The sequence below is a fragment of the Acipenser ruthenus genome, chromosome 4 (assembly GCF_902713425.1).
Source record: "Acipenser ruthenus chromosome 4, fAciRut3.2 maternal haplotype, whole genome shotgun sequence".
NCBI lineage: Eukaryota > Metazoa > Chordata > Actinopteri > Acipenseriformes > Acipenseridae > Acipenser > Acipenser ruthenus.
Genome location: NC_081192.1, coordinates 92,912,417 through 92,928,687, shown reverse-complemented (window position 1 = coordinate 92,928,687; position 16,271 = coordinate 92,912,417). Strand labels below are relative to the sequence as shown.

At 35.6% G+C, this 16,271-nt stretch overlaps 1 protein-coding gene across 2 annotated transcripts in view; it reads right to left on the bottom strand.

Annotated features, from left to right (window-relative positions):
- LOC117400596 (cadherin-18-like) overlaps positions 1 to 16,271 on the bottom strand; it is a 244,325-nt gene that overhangs the window by 169,396 nt on the left and 58,658 nt on the right. The window contains exon 2 of one of the 2 annotated variants that reach the window (XM_034000784.3): positions 3,536 to 3,612. The exons of the other annotated variant lie outside the window; for it this stretch is intronic. The gene's annotated coding sequence lies outside the window, so the exon portion shown is untranslated. The remainder of the gene's footprint in view (positions 1 to 3,535; positions 3,613 to 16,271) is intronic. 2 annotated transcript variants of the gene reach the window in all.

Sequence of the window (16,271 nt, the reverse complement as noted above, 5' to 3'; positions counted from 1 at the left end):
AACAGTACTTCGTGTGGAACAAACACTCAATCTCTTACTGAAGTTTTGGTTTGTTTTTGTTACTTCTGCTTCTTTACGCCTATATCCCCATCACAAAGCTATCAGCTAAGCCATTTCTATCGAGGAGTCATTCACTTTAACAAGCAGTTAACCAATTGACTATTATCCATAATTACGGAAAGCAACTGTGGATTTTTTGTGGGCGTGCATACATGCGGGAACTCGTGACATCTAGTGGTCAACCCATTACACTGCAGCCAGGGAACACGCTCTTATCATTCTCATACTAAGTTTGATTCTGCACCAAAGTAATCATATCGGTCAGCTTTTAAGAATCATCCGCTTATAAGAATCAAGACACCTGGGATGGATGTGATTCTTATAAACGGAATGCACTGTATATTCAAACAATTAACCTACATACATACTAGATTCATGAGAGTTGTTTTATTGATTAACATTGCTATCATTATAGAAAGACAAATATAGATTGATGAATGCTTGATTCTAATGATTGACATGTTATATTTAAGCTGAAATATTAATTGAATGTTTTCTATTGCTAAACTTAATGTACCAATTATTTTGACATTAATTACCATTCTTACTTTTGTACTGTAATACTTCACTCACTTTGATAAAATGTATAGACTATACAACAGTGTGGCATCATTATTGTTTGACTGTGTTTCATTTTCTGGATCTTGAGCTTGGTTGGAAGTAATTGATAATTAAGAGTGCTAATTAATTAAAACCATTACACATATCAGCTAGTTACTCTTGTTCTCCGTCCCTCGTATGAGATGTAAAATGGTCCTATTGTAAGTGACTCTGCAGCAGCAGTTGTGATGCATAGTTCACCCCCTTGTCTATGTTAGTCACTTTGGATAAAAGCGCCTGATATATATAGTAGAAATATATATAGTAGAAAATAGAATTACCAGCGCTACAAAGATGCCTCAATCAATTCCAACACACACAAGGTGCTTCGTCCCAGGAAAAAAAGAAAAAAATACTTTGTATGATGCTTCCACCACTGAAGAATGAAGACGGCAACTCTCGCTTAATGAAAAACTTATAACCCAAAATGTCTCTCAATTATTCATATTTTATTAAGAACAAGGTAAAAATAATATAAAAAATGAATAAAGCTTACACTTTTCGACATATTGTCTTCATCAGAGCATGTCAGGAGAATGCCATATATACAGTATACTGTACAGTGTAAATAGCAGTATATATATTGTGACAGCGTGGTTGACGGTCAAGGCAGAAATGGCAGGAAAGACGAACAGGCTGGAGGTTGCAATTGAACACTTTTTGCACACTTTTATTTTTCACACATTGAAAACAAATAAACAGAACAAACCCTAGCTCATATGTAGAGCCTAACTACACTTTTAACACAGGCCTTAACTAACTCGCTGGATGGCTAAGCTGTTTATCAGCCGAACATACTTCTTCACACAGTTGCAAACCTTTACACAAAACCTTTTCCTTTCTTAAACACAGTACTTCTCTTCTTATACACAGCACTTCTTACTCCGGCTTCCTGGTGTTCTCTCTCCTAATGGAGCTGCAAGCTCTCTTTTTATAGCATGTGGTTGTTCCCAATTAGCACCTTGTTACAATTGGGTTTCCAGGTAGTTTTCTTTTAGGGAGAGAAATTGCCCTTTCAAATGCAAACAACCTTGTTAATATTAAAATACAGGTGGGTATATTTAAATGTTCCTGTCTGCCTTCCAGTTTAGCCTTGTGTGATGACTGATATCGTGCAGCTGTTTTAAACTGGGTTTCAATTAAGTTTTTAGGCAGTGTTGAAGAACCGCAGTCTGCCTCATTTGGCCACAAAAAAAATATAATAAAAAAAGCAAGGGAAACGAATAAACCCAGACACAGCGTTACACAAATACAAAAAAACAAACTAAATACCAGCAATCCATAAGAAAGCATTTTGTGTACTATCCATGTATTACAGTAGTCTCTGTGTATTGGAACACCGCCTAAAGGAACACCCTTGTGGTGTAACAGATTTTTCCCATTGTAAATGCTCAGGTTAAAGGAACAGGAACTCTGCTTATAAGAACACCTTCGCGCCAATAGCGATTAGTTCACAATGGATACAGTACTGTTTTGTAAAAAAGCGACTTGTCATCGAGAGTGTCTTGAGGGACACTGATTGGTTTAGTAAATCTTTCCAGAACCGCCATCATATCATTGCCTTGTTTTGTATTCTGATTTCTACAAGTGCACTGCATCGCTACAAAATGGCACTTAAACCGCAAAATGTGTTGCTGTCTCTCTTGCTACACAAAGTTAGAACTTGTTCGAGTCTTGAAAAGAACCTGAATCAGACACAAGTTGCCGAGCAATTTGGTGTTTTCTGTTCTGGTGAGTTGCTTCACCATTCTGTTAAATAATGTGCATGTCTTGTATCTTGCTGCTGCATTTTGTAACGTGTGTAGGGGTGCTGTGTTAATTTAGTTTGACAGTTAGTTTATTAACGTTAAGTTAACCCTAAGTAACAGCAATTATTTTTGCCTCTGTGCCATTGTGATAGACCGAAACACACCCGCCAGGTAATTTCATGGTACATAGCGATTTAAGCTTTTTGACCGTGTTGTTTTGCTTTCGTTTTATTAACCTTAGTTTGTCTGTTACTTTACTATAATTTTTTAACATACACTTGCCTGTTGTTTTGCTTTTATTTATGCAGTTCATTTCATATGTTGATGCATATGTAATACATATGTATTTATTTATTTATTGATTCATATTGTGTCTGGTGGCTAACTCCAGCTTAGAGAACACTTCGGCTATAAGAACACTTTGCTTTTTTCCCAAGGGGCGTTCTCTTAGCCAAAGAGTACTGTATGTGCTATACATTTTGACTGCATATATATTTATTATAAACATATTATACAAGTTGTCCTACAGAACCCTAGCTTCAACCATTCTGATCCTTATGGTAGTCGATGAACTGAGCTAAAACCGTAATATCACATTTCCCTGCTATTATAAAGAATTGCCTTCCTTTTTGATAATACATGGTTCAAAGGAACTATAAATCTATAAATAAGCATAAATGATGCTTGAATCTTAAGTGTGCGCAGAGAAATAAATACTATATTCTACATATATAGTATACTGTATAAATACTATATTGCAGCATTCTCAGGATTCAAGGACGGAGGCTGAAGCAGGTGTGATTGGTTTTGTGAGAAGGTAATTTGTTAACCCTTTTAAGTCGTACTGTGTTTTGGCCACGCACACTTCCTATAGCGTGAGGAATGTGTGTGATACGTCACATTCTGACGACAATGGAGAGCATTTGGAGTTTCGAAACTGCATGGAAACCCGGCCATTGTTTCTCCAGTACAGTTCTGTTTAACCTTACCTGTCTGCTAAGACTGTGAGCTTCTTTTTTCTGCATGATTGACTTTCTGATTAAACTCTGACAAGATTTCTTGCGCTGCCTATCATAGAAGAAATTGACCAAAATAAAAACACAGATAGAAGAATGTTAGAAACAAACCTGAACCCCTGGCCCCTTCCTCATCTGCGTGCTCGTGAAATTGACAGGTTGATTTCCTAATGGCAAGCCTTGGTTTTCTGAAATGAAGTACAAAATATCATTATTCCTACAAGACAGATTTACTGCAAAAGTACATTTTATACATGACATGTATAAGGTTTAGTATTCATTATTCATACGACAGGTATGTACTGCATGCTGAGCAAGAAATCAACTATCAAGCATTTGTTTTCATTTAACATCACACTGCTGCAATTAATGTACAGTATTAGAGATAATTCACTATTGTTATATAATCAGTTCACTATCCATTTGTTCATCACAAATTCCATTAAAATATTGGGGATACAAAGAAAAAAACGTAAAACCCAATTTTAAGTATGTAGCGATCATTATTATACTGTATTGTAAATGCTATGTACGTACACATTTCTAATTGTAATCAAAAGTACACTGATGTGTGGACATTACTGTCTACTTGTTGACTGCAACAAGGTTTCATTCTGATTTATAAACTGGTAATAAGCACCTTTATTGTTGTTTTAAACCTCTTTCATTTTTTTGCTTTCCTTTTGTTTAATTTTTTTAAGCTAGACATTCTATTTGAATCTTCCACTGACCTGTACCGTGTGGTAGTGCCCTGGAATGTAGCTTCTTGATTAGTGTAAGAAAGTTCAGAGATTTTGAATTAAGTAATAGTGCCCAAGGTTCTGGTAGGAGAACCTGACAGGATGTATGCGTCCTTTGCTGAAAGTGAGAGCCTTCATCGAAAGACCACTAGTGCTATTAGAAAACCATTTAAACGACATTTAAAAATTGGATTTACCTTGTTGTTCTGTTTCATCACATTCCCACAGACTGAGAAACGGAAATTGTCCAGACACCAGAAGAAATGCGTTTTTTTTAGTTATCACGGATGCTTTTAGGTTATATTAGTGAATTGAAACAAGTGAGTCGATTAGATAGAGTGGCTTGCATATACTAATAATACACATAGCTCTCAAAAAAATACTGCCACTCAAAGTGTTACTGGATATGCCCATTTTCTTTGATTATGAGATGTCTATTTTATTGTGTGACACTATAATGTGCAAATATAATGCCGTGTTGCTCTTTTCCTTGAAAGTAGATCTACATAATGAGTTGCATGTGGCCGCATATTACCACACTCACTGGAAGTAGATAACATAAGGTAACATAACAAAGAAAACAATTGGAAAAAGTCATTAACATAACACTATGTAACACAATTTTTGTTCCTGGGTAGTAAGTGTTATTTCCTAATTGCTTATGCCTCGAAAGTATAGAAAATGGCTATTAGTCCCCACGAACTTTGCTTTTGTGACCAGGACAGTGATATTTTGAAATTTACCTATTTCCAATGAGAAAACGGGCGAATTTGTGTCTTTTCGTTCACATAAAGTCAGAAAAAAACAACATATGAATCCAAACTAACACGTATTTATACTAAAGTAATACAAAAATGACTACAAAAGATTTAGAAGTGAGTAGTTTTTCGAGATTTACGATTATACTGTAAATCACTTTCACGAATCAGCCCCCAAATGTAGTCTCCCATCATGTTCTTGAAAGTCCTGGTATTGGTCTAATCTTGTTTAAAAGTCTATATATGGTACTCTTTTGGTTTGTTCACAATTTAAGACAGTTCAGTGATTGGATCCAGGTTACACAAACATTATTTCTAAGGAAAATACTTTATTCAGAAAACCAACTGAGTTCATGCCAGTACAATACTTGTGGGCATCTCGTAGTATATATAGTACTAGCTTTTATCATTCAGCATATTTTCTTGTATTACCTTTTATAACTGTAATAATGTGTGTCAGGTGATTCCTCTATGTATTCATTAAAATGTAAAATATTTAAGCACAATAGTTCTTTGATAAATATTTTCATAGCCGGTCATTTTGTATCAAATTCTATGGAAATGACAGGAGCCACCTGCAGTTAATCTTCTATATTTTATATATATTGTATATAAATTACAGTCTAAATAAAGTGCAAGGAAACATAATGTGTTATCCTTTTGTTCTGCTTTAACAAACAGGGGTTTCAGAAATAGAAGTCTATTAATTCTGGCAGATAATAACATACTACAGCACATCTGGAATGCAGATTTATGTATTTAAAGCTCTAAACAATGTAATTTTACTTTAAAGTAATTGGAACTAACAACATAGTTACATACATTTTCTCCACGCACATCCATTCATTATTTAAAAAAAAAACAAACAAACAAAACAAAAAAAAAACAGTTGTTACAGCAAACATATACTTTAATTTTAAAACATGAAATCTGGTACTACACTAGGTTAAAGAAATCTCTGTTAGCTAGCCATGCTTTCACTAAAATGTTCACCACCACTTCACTGACGTATTGACAGTCAAATGACCAAGCAACTGCTTCCCCTATTGACTGACGTGCTTTCAGCCAGTAAGATGCTTTGACCCTGAAGACACTGCTGGGGTGTAATAGCCAAGGAAGTAAAGCAGTACTAGACTTCCTGGAAGGCATGGCTTGCAAACAGATCATGTTTTGAAATGAAACTAGATATTTGCTATTACGTGTGTTACTTTAAAAAAGTCATGTTTGAGACCCACATAGCTAATGGAATTATTTTGTTAGCTATAATTACTTTAAGTTAAAAATCACACTAATCATTATTTATTTAGGCTCTCTTACACGTTGCCTTGCTGCAAAATAAAATGCATTTCACCCCTCGTTTTGTGCTTGCAGTAACTCTCAAGTCCCGCTGATATCTACAGCCTCTGTGCTCTTCAAAATATTTTACTGCTGTCATTGCAAACTACAGCGACACCGCTCGGTTCACACCACCACAGCAGTTAAATGTGTTCGAGTGACAAAGTAATAACGTTGATTAGAATGAAGTACATATCAGCCTAGAAATAAGGAATAATAAATTCTGTTGGTAGTCCGCAGTTTAGCGAACCCCGCTTATTAATATTCCAATTCTAACCCGTTTGTGGAAGTGGCTTGTAAACTGCAGTATAGAGTAGGGTGACCACCTTTTCAAAATGCAAAAATGGGACACCTGCCATTTCTTATGCTGGGGTATATTTACATATTTGTTCAAACTTTTTTTTAACTGTTTCCCCTGAAGTGCGGGGTGGGGGTGGGGGTGGGGGTGGGGGATAGTGATTAGTTGTAGTGATTGAGAGAGTAAAATGATTAGAAATGTCAGTTGCTGTTCTGTCTCGATGGCAGCGCGCTGTGTTTATTTATTTTAAAAAAGGGAAACTCAGGAAAGAATAGGAATGCAGCACTCTGACTGAAACACTTTACAGCATGTTGATGCAGAGTCGTTATCGGCATGAGATGAGATGTCGGTGTGGTTCAGTTGTGCGGACCATGTGAAAGGTTTCTGGGGGCGCGCCTGGATATATACATACATTTTTTTTATTGTTTTAACTGGCGAGCGAGCTGGCGGTGCTATGATGCGCTATAAACAGATATGCTATGGTTTGACTGTGGCGCTAAACTGTAAGATTGCACTGTGTCTACGAATTCGGGACAAATGCCGCCCCAGAGACATTAAGCACGGGACCGGGACTTGATCTTTACATTTCGGGACTGTCCCGCCCAATTAAGGATGGGTGGTCACCCTAGTATAGAGAGGTGTGGCGTGGTGCATGGGCAAGTGCCTCTGTAATTTTTCATGGCTGGCTACGGCCCTGATAACAGTATATGCTTAATAGGGATGGGAATTTTAAACGTTTAAACGTATAAACTCTAAATAAGTGGTTAAACATTGAATAATATGCTGTATGTATAAACGGTCACGTGACAAATTTCACCAAATGCATATTTTTTAATGTATTAATTTTGGTAATTTATCATCATGTATAGTCAGTCCATCGTGTATCCACCTGCTCTCTCTCTGGTGCCGCAGTACGGGTGGATATTATAAAAAGGAAGGAGTTTGGCTATTGCCTCCAAGTAGCTTTTATAATTGGTGCAAGAGAAAGATTGACACTGGGGCGGGTTTTATTCTCTGTCGATCTGGCTCTTCATTGGTGCACTGTTTTCATGATTTGTTTGTTGTATATTTTTAATAAAATGGCATCTCTAAACAAAGGAAAGAGGGAAAGCCACATTTGGAAGTATTTTGAGGAACTGGATGAGAAAACCGTGGTATGTAAATAATTATGCCAAACTAAATTGCCACACCACAAAAACACTTTCAATGCTTCACCATTTGAAATGAAAACATTCAGAAATTACTGTGGATGGCAGAAAGCAAAAGTAATTTACCTGTACACTTTTACAGACATTGTTTGTTTAAAAAAAGTGCTTGATATCTATGTAATTTTTTAACAGAAGGGGATTTCCTGTTTGTGGCACCGATCCCTGAACAACAGAGTTAATATAACAGTGTACTGGAATCTGTGCGTTTGATAGATTCTGTAACATATGTAAGCTGTGTTTTATTATTATTATTATTATTATTATTATTGGTTTTGTTTTGTTCTTTGACTATAATATAATGTAAAAAAAAGGTTTAGTTTAGTTTAGTTTATTCACTTTGTGCCTGCGGGGCCAGCACAGGTACATCTCAATAGTGCAGTACAAATACAAAGAGTGACATTTAGTAGATAAAAATAATACAAATGCTTTTAAAAAGACCAAATTCCCATTGGGCTTATATCTTTTTTTTAGATTCTGTTGATTTTATAGTATTACATGCAGGACAGGCGCTATAAGATCATTACCTTTATTAAAAATGTGCACAGATGAATCTACTGGTTAATCAATTTATGCCCATAAATTGACCAATCAAAAATTTGAATTGAGTGAAAGTCCTAATTTCAATATATATATATATATATATATATATATATATATATATATATATATATATATATATATATATATATATATATCAATATGTGTTTTTTATGTTTACTTTGCAGTTAAGCCTTTACAATGTAAAACGTTATTTGCTTATTTAGGGTTTCTTTGTTTGGAAAATACTAACCAGGGCTGTCAGTATACTGTACATCATAATGTAATATAAAGAGTGTGTATGTATGTAGATATGGTTTAAACGCTGCATAGCACTTAAACGTTCATAAAAATGTACCAAAAGCACATCCCTAATGCTTAATACACTTTACCCATAACTAAAGCAATATAACTTATGGAAATAACTTTATTGTTTAAACACAAAGTACCAGGAGGTACTCAGATTGATTCATTGTAAAGATTAAAGCATTTTATCATTAGCTTCTAAGCGTCAGCTTTCTACTGGACTAAATACATAATTAGAAGGTGAATGCACATGGAAATTTCTCTTACATATTTTGAACTTCCGTAAATGTAATATTGAAATTGCGAGGTGTGGCATTCGTCTGATCACTGCCTGGAGGAGTCTTCTTTTCCCTTGCCGTATTAGTCACGAGGGTGTGGTTTCAATCGCTCTCTCTCATATATATATATATATATATATATATATATATATATATATATATATATAAATAAATAAATAAATAAATAATCGGGGTTACACTGAAGAATAATTCCAACAAGTCTCGTTTTTACATGAAAGGACGAAAACTAAATAAACATGCACTATGGGTAGAATTGTACACATAAAGGATCGTCTTCAGTCAAATTCCTTCATATCAAAGTGAGACTACTTTGAATTATTCTCGGGGTAGCCCTAAATGTGTCAACCTAGGCCACTTTTAAAAAAAACAATTGTAATAGTTGATGCGGTAGCCTAATAAATTGTAGTGTGCAAGGTATATATATTTTTGGATTAGTTTAAGTTGTAATCATATAATACCTTATTTGAATTCAAAATCATGTAGGACCAACCTATATTGAAATAAGCGGACTGGACACAGCTTCTATTGAATACAAAGGAACAGTTTTATTAGAAATAAAACTAAATAAAAAAATTAAGGTGCAACAACTAAACTAAAGTAATACAGAAAGGAAAAATTAACTAAACTAAGCAGTACAGAAATGAAAATGTAAACAAGGACACCCACTCCCGATAGCCGATTAGCGATCCAGAGCAATCTATGGCAGATTCCTATAAAGGTTACAACCACGTTCCTGACAGTTACTTAAGATGAAGGTTAGTCTTAATAGGGGTATAATTAGTAACACAAATATTTACTTTCGTTAATATTTGATAATTAAAGCATCGTTAAATCAGTCTCATGTATATGTTTTGGTTCAGAAGGCAATTCTCACTCTTGCGAGATAAAGACGCTCTTCGCGTCCAGACAATCTAAGAGAATTATCTACTACAAGGAGGCAGTGTGGTCCAATGGTTAAAGTCCACGGCTTGTAACCAGAAGGTCACTTGTTCAAATCCCACCTCTGCCACTGACTGACTCACTGTGTGACCCTGAGCAAGTCACTTAACCTCCTTGTGCTCCATTCTGCGGATGAGATGTTAAATCAATGTCTTATTGTAAGTGACTCTGCATATAATACACAGTTCACAGCCTACCTCTGTAAGGCGCTTTGTGATGGTGGTCCACTATGAAAGGCGCTATATAAAGATAATAATTATCATTATTATTATTATTATTATTATTATTATTATTATTATTATTATCAAGACAGCTAATTTGGATTCTAGCTTTAAACACAGAATGATAATTGCCTTGTAAAACCCACATCAATTTGTATAAATCACATAAAACAAACAGTTACTATGGTGTTCATTAACTCATAAAGTTAGTTTTACTTTATGGTCTGCTTATTCTCGAGTTCATAAGAGGATAAAAACACTACGTGTTGAATACTTAACAGACTTTCGCTGCCTCTTCCAGCCAGTCTTTATCTCATCAACATTGGCACTCAAAGGCTCTCCTGTAGGCAAGGAAAGTTCAAATTCCAGGGTCTGTCTTCCTTGCGTTGTGTCTCCACAGGGGATGAAAGAAATGTTTTTGCAAAAACAAAAGTCATTCACTATTTAGGTATTCCACTGAAACAGAAAATCCTCCACACAATGTGCACTTTTCACCCGAGTACATGTGGGATATTCCACCCGCAGATTCCGGCACTGCTAGCTTAATAACAGACTGAATATAGTTCAGTCTCTGTCGACTTCAAATGGTATGTCCAACTATCTTATTCTGGTGATCAATCGGAGTTAGATATCGAAGTTAGAGATTTGATTCCAAGTACTTTTAGGATTTTAGACGTCTTACGTGTTGGACTCTCACACCAAGGCAAACACGAGAGTCGTTATCCCGTATCAGAGTTTCCGAAAACGGTAAAGCCGATCGCAAGCTTCAAATTGTCAGAGCCTTGTTCTGCATGTCAGGGAGCCCTGAAAGTTGTGCTCGTCCTTTTCTAATCCTCTTCTCATCCTGTGATTGGATAGTTTGTTTATTTGGGGCTGTGCCCGAGTACACATGGGGCGTTTTCCCATTGGCTGTTCTCAATCCAAGACGGCCCAGTGTTCTCAGTTGGTCTGCTGTTTTGCCCCTGTCGGCTGGATTTATGAGGTGGACGGTTCTCTGTTCGTGGTGTCAAAGCATTAAAAACTCTCTAGTTTTTACCTTGTGGAAGACCTTCCTGGTGCCACAGGATTTATTCAACAATGGTTAAGATAAACCACTTGTCCAGTATTTAGTTTACAACTCTTTTTAAAAGCATTCTTTGTCAGTGGGGGAGTTTGTGACAAGAAACCAAGGAGACACAGAGAATGGCTTAGGACCTCCTTGTATATTCCATTTCTGTTAATTTCATAAACAGAATGATATTATGACCCAACCTGACATTACAAAATACATTGCCGAACTACGCTTTTAAATAAAATTATCAAACCATCTGATTTATTTACATTTCAACAGTACAAAAGCAGATCTTCTTCTTCAGATCGGCTTTGGGTAAAGTAAATTCTCTGCATCTCAAGGGATTGTATTTTGGCACACATATAAATATCTATCTATCGATCAATAGATTGAAACCACACCCTCGTCGCTAATACAGGAAGGAAAGAAAATGGCGTCTCTAAGCAGTGATCTGATAGGACACACCTCTGATCTTAGACCAAAATGTGCACTAGGCGGCTATCTTGAAAATACCATTGAGACAGAATTAATATCTATAAGTGTAAAAACTTGTCAGGATGTTAACAACGAAAAGAAATTGCAGGTACATTATTTAAATAGTTGTAGCGACACATGGGGACGTATAACGTTATATTTTTCGGAACCCTGCTACTTACTCTACACTGTTAAAATAATGCTTATGACAAATATTTTATTTTATTGGCTGTATTATGTTCCAAAGATTACGTGCTTGACATGTTTTGCTTTTGAGAAAGCTTTGAGTGGAGTAGTACGATTTCTGATCTTTGCAAATACTTTATCTCCAATCTTTGCAGATAACAATACAGGTAAGGGCACCATATATCCCTTAACTACTTGTCTATCAAAATTGCCCTTATAGACTTGTAATACACATTTTAGGAACACAAGTATAATAAGTCAGAGAAACCTTGGAGCCTGTTTGACATTTTCAGTTGACAGTGATGGATACAACTGTCACATGGTATGACATAATGGTCTAAATGCCTTTATTCTTATGTTATTGTTGCACCTTTTCAAGGCTAATGTTCTTGATCATAGTGATGAGAGATGATATGAGCCCATGCATTTGAAATTGTATAAGGTAATCCAATACAACTGCATAGCTATATTTCATAAAGAGAAAGACCTGCCATTGCTTTCATTCAAAAGAGATATCACAAAAAACAGACTTGATAGATTGACTGTCTGAATTCATGAGAACTGCATACATAAATTAAACACCTGATTGGCTCAAGACTGTGGATTTTGAGCTGGACTGGGTACAGTTGCTCCTGACTAGAAGAATATAATTTTTGCTTCAAAGAATATCTATCACCAGTTTATAAATTGTATTTAAAGACCATAAAAGATACCTTTACAGGCAAATAATTGCTGGATACCTTGTGCACCAAGCGCCTTCAAGGGCCGGTAGGTAATGAGCGCCCCATTTCATGATGATGTTTCCTGTAAATGTTATATATATATATAAGCTATGTAGAATTGAAGGGGAAATAGGAGCAGCAGGGAAGCAAAGAGAATATTTTTTTAACTGATATCTATTTCAAAAATAGATTTATATGGGCTCCCTAGTGGCGCATCCAGTAAAGTCGCTCCACGTGGAGTGCAGGATGTGCCCTATAGTCTGGACGTCGCGAGTTAGAGTCCAGGCTATTCCTTTGCCGACCGAGGATGGGAGCTTCCAGGGGGCAGCGCTCAATTGGCCGCACGCGGCTGGGGGGAGGGAAGGTTAGGTCGGCCAGGGTGTCCTCAGCTCACCGTGCACCAGCGACCCCTGTAGACTGGCCAGGCGCCTGCGGGCTTGCCTGTAAGCTGCCCGAGCTCTTGGGTGAGTCTGCAGTGTGAAAAAAAGCGGTCGGCTGACGGCACACGCTTCAGAGGACAGCATGTGTTCGTCTTTGCCCTCCCGAGTCAGCGCAGAGGTGGTAGCGGTGAGCTGAGCCTAAAAATAATTGGCCATTTTCAAATTGGGGAGAAAATAATAAAAATAATTGGCAACGACTAAATTATTAAAAAAATAATAATAAAAATAACAATAGATTTATACTGGAAAGAGTTGCATCTGAAACCAAATCACAGCTCTTAAATGAATGAATTCTAAACCTAATATTTAGAGGTACTTTACCATAAGTGAACATACGATACTACAGTAAATACTATAATACTTCTTCAATCTATTTGATAGTACAGTATGTACTAAAATACTACATTCTGGTCTTTAAGGTTCAAGTATGTACTATAGTAAAATAACTACAGTTCTTACAATCAATTTGTAGAACAGTGTGACAACCACTGTAGTAACTACTGTAGTGACTTACTATTGCAGCAGTAAGCTCCATAGTACCTAATTTAGTTACAGTATTTTTTGGGTGTCATAACTAAGTTGCCTACTTAGGATTTGAACTAAAACACAGTATCAGCAGAACTTACTAAATTCTAAACAAGTGTACCTACTGTAGGTCCTGTAAAGTAGAATTCAAGGTCATTTGGTACATGGGTCAAGGGTTTCTATTACACAAAGTTTGGAAGTTATTGTACAAAAATTTTCAGTGGTGATGTATACCAAGGTAAAATCATAGCAAAGCATTGCAGATGTTTAGTGAAATCACAAAGAACTATACTATATTTACTAAAGCATCGTAAATCCAAAGTAAAAATAGGAGAAGGTAGAATTTGCTAAATTACCTTGCAGATTTACATTTGGAAACATATAGGGTATCTCCAGAAGCATCAGCAGAAGCTACATTATCATTATTGTAGGCGATATTTAATACAGAAAAATAAATGTTAAGAGTTAACAAACAGCAACAGTGTAATATTAAGTAGCAAGGAAATGTTTTTTTGTGAATGGAAATGATATACAGAATATAAACAAACAGTCAAGGTCTAATAAATATGAAGGCAAATTGAACATACAGTATGAAGCATTGACAATACTACATTTGTATTGCTTAATTTTTTTTTTTTTATCGGTTTACTGTATTTGAGTTTAATAGAACATTATTTATTACTAAAGTAAGCTCCCTTTTTGGACTCTGTCCTCCCTATTGGTGTCCGTTGTTTTACTCATCAGCTTCCTGGGTATGTGCCATTTTACATCACATGAGATATTTAAATATATGCTAGATAAATTAGATAAACTTATAAAACATTATTATTTTTTATTTATTATTTATTTCTTAGCAGACGCCCTTATCCAGGGTGATTTACAGTTGTTACAAAGTATCACAATACAAAATATCACATTACTTAATATCACCTACCGATAAGAGCAGTTATAAAGTACAGTAAAATCAGTAGAAAATGAGATCAAATTCAAATGTACAGTAAATACTTACCATTAAGAGCAAATTTGACTAAGAGCAGTTATACTTACAGTAAAGATATTTGTTTATAAGAGTAAATTCCATTAAGAGCATGTAGTAAGTATGATGAATGGATAAGAATGATTTCAAATAAGAGCAATTACAAGAAATATGGATACGGATACCTTTAAGAGTAAAATCAACTACAAGATACAGGAAATAGTTATAATTAAGAGCAGTAGTAGAATATGGCAATATATGGGGCAGTTCAATTTAAGTACTGGTACTATTGAGTGCCATCTAATCCAGTAAAGTCCAGAGTTGTGAGGTTTACAGATGCTGTCTAAACAGGTGTATCTTGAGGAGGTGCCGGAAGGTGGTCAGGGACTAAGCAGTGCTGATATCTGTGGTAGTTCCAGCACTGAGGGGTAAGGGTGGAGAAGGAGTGGGCTCTGGAAGTGGGGGAGCGGAGGCAGGGTACAGCTAATCTGCTGGTGTTGGAGGAGCAGAGGGGGCAGGTCACTTTCACTATGTGCATATTTTGACTTCATGAAAACCATGTCATCTCTGTTACATGGTTACGTACTGGAACACTGGTGGGACGAGTGGCGTGGTATCCCAGATATTGTGGTAGCCTAACATTCTTGGCAGACAACATAACAGAAACAATGTTCTAGGGTAAATGAAGAACCAGTGTCCCGCACAGTCATTCAACCAGCTTTGATGGAATTGATACTTTATACTGTATTTGCCTAGTGACTGAATTTGCAAAGCAAAGCTATAAATGTAATGCGGACAATTCATTTTTTTAAAAATACATTTAAAGTTAAGATGTTATATTTTGCTCTTTCCCTGTTTGTAAACAGATACCTGCATATATATATATATATATTTTTTTCTATTTTAGACTTTAAATTCAAACATCTACCCACAAACTGAATACAAACAATACTGTAATATCTACAAATTCGAGATGCATGATTCTAAATAATTGATGAACATCTCATCCATATAAACTAAGAACTCTATCATTTAAATATATTGGTATTCTTAGCTAATGTGTGTTGACCTTTTTTGGTCTGTTATTCATGTGTTGTGTGTATATGTGTATATGAGCAGGTAGATGCTAGATAATATAATCAAAAGGAACTTTGTGATTCTGAAGTTCATAGTTGCTTATTAAAATTCTCAGCGTGTGCCTCATGGATCTATCTTCTAGACTGTTCAACAGCTTTTAATGAACCCTCAGTTCAACTGTTCACTACTTCTGTCTTTATTTCCACAGAGAAATTAAACAGTTGCAACACTGTAATTTGCAACATTATGCAGAGATAAGTCACTGCAGAGCATGTACTTGCAATTATAAACACATACATTGGCTGTATTTAAACCTTCTTCACAGACAACTAGGATGTATTTCTGTTAATTCTAGCAAGGTGCAAACCATGAAATCTCATTCATCTAAAAAATATAAATTGCGTCAACCTGAAATAGTTAAATTATTTCCTCAATGTAATTAATTCTTGTATAATTCAGCCTAGAAAGTTGTTCACTATTGTTTACATGATAAAGTATCTGTCTTGATCCTGATTGGGTACTGCAATATAATGAAACAAGAACTGTGACCATTGGTAACAGATCCATATCACGTAAGACAACCCTGTATAATCACTTAAAATCTATAGCTTATGGATAACAATGTCTGTATACACTATTGCAAAAACCCTGTGTATTTTCATTAACTGGATAGAAAATGTTAATTTGTTGTTCTACTGCTTTAATATTGCCAGATGTTTTACTGTGTGTCTATTGTGTGTCTTGGGTGCCTACAA